Source organism: Bos grunniens, chromosome 21 (assembly GCF_055505025.1).
Source record: "Bos grunniens cultivar Pamir isolate PY7600 chromosome 21, Bosgru_T2T1.0, whole genome shotgun sequence".
Lineage (NCBI taxonomy): Eukaryota > Metazoa > Chordata > Mammalia > Artiodactyla > Bovidae > Bos > Bos grunniens.
This window is the reverse complement of record NC_141185.1, coordinates 10,445,064-10,449,304: the sequence shown is the minus strand read 5'-3', so window position 1 is coordinate 10,449,304 and position 4,241 is coordinate 10,445,064.

The following is a 4,241-nucleotide window of genomic DNA, read 5'->3' as shown; positions in this document are numbered from 1 at the left end:
ATACAGGCTGCAGACATGGAGCAGCCTCCATCCTGCAGCTGGGTGCCAGGGACCTGTGCAAAAAACAGGCTTAGGAGGCTAAGATAGGAAAAGACCTACAAATGGCCCTCCCTGGCTTCACACCCTCCACAGTTCTGGTGCTGAACACTGGCTCCTGCTCTCACCAGGCCCTCCAGCCTTACCCCTCATCTCACATGCCTGTTCCCTGCCACACTGGGCTCCTGGATCACACCAGGCAATTCAGTTCAGTTCAGTCACTCAGTCGTGTCTGACTCTTTGCGACCCCATGGACTGCAACACACCAGGCTTCCCTGTCCATCACCAACTCCTGGAGCTCACTCAAACTCATGTCTATCAAGTCGATGATGCCATCCAACCATCTCATCCTCTGTTGTCCCCTTCTCCTCTCGTCTTCAGTCTTTCCCAGCATCAGGGTCTTTTCCAATGAATCAGTTCTTCACATCAGGTCGCCAAAGTACTAGAGTTTCAGTTTCAGCATCAGTCCTTCTGATGAATATCCAGGACTGATATCCTTTAGGATGGACTGGTTGGATCTCCTTGAGTCCAAGGGACTCTCAAGAGTCTTCTCCAACACTACAGTTCAAAAGCATCAATTCTTCAGTGCTCAGCTTTCTTTATGGTGCAACTCACATCCTCACATGACTACTGGAAAAACCATAGCTTTGACTAGACAGACCTTTGTTGACAAAGTAACGTCTCTGCTTTTTAATATGCTATCTAGGTTGGTCACAGCTTTTCTTCCAAGGAGCAATCGTCTTTTAATTTCATGGCTGCAGTCACCATCTGCAGTGATTTTGGAGCCCAAGAAAATAAAGTCTGTCACTGTTTCCATTGTTTCCCCAGAAGAGAAGCTAAAGGCAAAGGAGAAAAGGAAAGATATACTAAGACAATTACACACCACCCTCTTTGCTCACCTGACTCACTCACTATGCTCTTCCCACCCCTGCAGTCACAGCCCAGTAGGTTAACACCTACTCAGGCCTTACAACCTCTGCAAAGAGAGTGAGACTCAACAGCCTGTGCCCTTTGACACAGACTGGCCTGGGGTCCTCCCTCACTTGGCTTCATATTGCTGTGTGACCTTAGACAAGAGGCACAACTTCTCTGAACCTCAATGTTACGCATCTACAAAGTAGGACAATGATGGTCATTGTACGGGTTAGAGAAAATACCTGTCAAACACCTGATACAAATTCTGCTGCATAATAAGCATTCCAAAAATGGTACTTATCTTTGGGAAGCTTTTCCTGCCCAATTTCTCCAGGAGAATTAGACTCCTTACACATGTATCTCTATACCTGCAACATCCATGTGCATTAACCTGCAGTAAGAAATCCATTATTATCATACTATCCTGGGTCTTTGTTAGCAGTTATTATGGGCTGGTGTGCCAAGAAGTTTGTTAAGGTTTTTCCATAAGATGTGAATATTTGCTTCTTTTTGTTTTCTCTCTCCTCCATGGCCCTGGTGCCGCAACCCCAGAGGTACAGCTGCGCAGGGTCAGGGATCTTGTCTGCCTTGCTCATCTCTGGATCCCAGTGTTTAGAAAATTGCCTGGCACTTGGGAAACCCTCCAAGTTGGTTGGGGAAATGAATGAGTGGCAATGAATGAACGAATGAAAAAATGAATCCAGGCTCAAGTCCTGCATTTGTTTAATTTCTCAATCCATCCCTAGGTCTTGGCGTCATAGCTAGCATGGATGTTCTTCTGTAAACGTAGAATGACCTTTTCTTATCAATACTTATTTTTTGGATTTATGAACTACAGCAGTATAACCGATACATCTGATTAGCATGAATGAAGCCTTTCACAGAATTTAAACAGGACTGATGGCCACATGGTGTCCATTCTCTTTCTCCATTCCTTGCTTGCTGTAAACCCATCCATAACTTCGCTGGGCCTCAGCAAATTTTTGGTAAAGAGATTAGCGTGAAACTTGCAGCCCAAGAAGACTGGGCTTCCATTCAATTATTCAACTTCTCTTTGATTTACAAGTTGCAATTTGTCATCATTGTTCAGTCACTAAGTCATGTTCAACTCTTTGTGACCCCACGGGCTGCGGTACACCAGGCTCCTCTGTTCTCTGCTATCTCCTGGAGTTTGCCCAGATTCATGTCCATTGAGTCGATGGTGCTATCTAACCATCTCATCCTCTGCCACACCCTTCTCCTTTTGCCTTCAGTCTTTCCCAGCATCAGGGTCTTTTCCAGTGAATCAGCTCTTCCCATCAGGTAGCCAAAGTATTGGAGCTTCAGCTTCAGCATCAGTCCTTCCAATGAATATTCAGTCAATTTCTTGTAGAATTGACTGGTTTGATCTTCTTGTAGTCCAAGGGACTCTGAAGAGTCTTCTCTAGCACCACAATTTGAAAGCATCAATTCTTTAGCACTTAGCCTTTTTAATGGTCCAACTCTCACATTTGTACATGACTATAGGAAAAATCATATGGACCTTTGTTGGCAAAATGATGTCTCTGCTTTTTAATATGCTGTCTAGGTTTGCCATAGCTTTTCTTCCAAGGAACAAGTGTCTTTTCATTTCTTGGCTGCAGTCAACATGTGCAATGATTTGGGAGCCCAAGAAGATAAAATCCGTCATTGCTTCCACTTTTTCCCCTTCTATTTACTAGGAAGTGATGGGACCGGATCCCATGATCTTAGTTTTTTGAATGTTGAATTTCAAGCCAGCTTTTTCACTCGTCTCTTCCACCGTTATCAAGAGGCTCTTTAGTTCCTCTTCACCTTCTGCCTTTAAAGTAATATCATCTGCATATCTGAGGTTGTTGATATTTCTCCTGGCCATCTTGATTCCAGCTTGTGATTCATCCGGCTTGGCATTTTGCATAATGTACTCTGCATATAAGTTAAAAAAGCAGGGTGACAATATACAGCCTTCTTGTTCTCCTTTCCCAATTTGTAATCACTATGCGGGTCAAGAAGCAACAGTTAGAACTGTACATGGAACAACTGACTGGCTCAGAATTTGGAAAGTTGCAATCTGCATGCCCTCAACTTTGCCTGATTGCTGGAAATTCACACGGGCATGACATAACACAAGAGAGAACATCACACAAGGAGTATTTGTGGTTGGAGGAGGGGTGATCACGTTTCCCAGAGTGACATCTAGGTGACACCTCAGGGCCAGAAAAATCTGTAACCTGTCTCCCGACCCACAGCCCTGTACAGATGAGTGGACCCTTCTTTCCACTGGGTATCTTTGCCAGGAGGACCCCAGGTCCCATGAAGTGACAGAGGCTGCCTCCTCACACACCCGGGCCTAATTTGGAAAGGAAAGAAATGCAGACACTGAGAAAAGGGGGTGACCTCTTGCAGCGAGGGCAGGTGGCCAAACATTGGTATCACCTCTCCAGTAAAACTGATGTACCTCTTAATCAGCAGTGATGGCGAATTGTTTCTTAAATGCCGCTAAATACGAAGAAGGGTCCCTGGTGAGAAGGCAGAGTTCACGTTAATTCTCCACCAGGGTGTTCCGCCGCAGAAAAGGGATTCTGGCAGCTCCTACCTGTGAGGAGGGCCCATTTCCTGAGGTGGCTGATAGGCATCTGGAAACCAAGAATTGTCTGCACATTGCCTGCAATTTCCTTTCCATTTTACATGTCCTCCTGCCCCAAGAACCATTATTTTTTAAGAAAAGCAAAAATTAAAGCTTCATACCTCTCAGGAAGAGTGTGGGGGAGGCCACGTACCAGCATCTGGTAACTTGCCTGCCCCCAGAAAATGACTGCAAGTGAATCCACGTAATACTCCCTTAGAGAATAAGCAGAACCATCTGCAGAGCCCCAGGAGCCTCGGTGAGAAATTCCACACGAGGCCCTTCTGGAGGGAGGCGGTGGCCCCAGAGGCGCCAGTGAGACCCTGAGCTGTGACTGCCTTCGCCACGTTGGAGTCACGCAGACCTGAGTTGGGTTCAGCAGTGCCTGACACTAACGAGCTATTTAGATTCTCTGAGACTTGGGTCCCATCTGGAAAATGGGCTGGATACAATGAGTACATGAGCATAAATGTCCGTATGGCTCACCTCTTTCTTCCTGGAAGGAAACACCTTCTGGACTCAATAAGTGGGCTTGAACACCGAGTCCTTATCCAGTCCCACTGCGCAGCCATCAGCTGAGATCCACGTGAAGGATGGTCTTGGTATCTCACGACAGCCCTTTGGCTACGGCATGAACAGTCACTATTTACTCGGTGTGGGGCACACA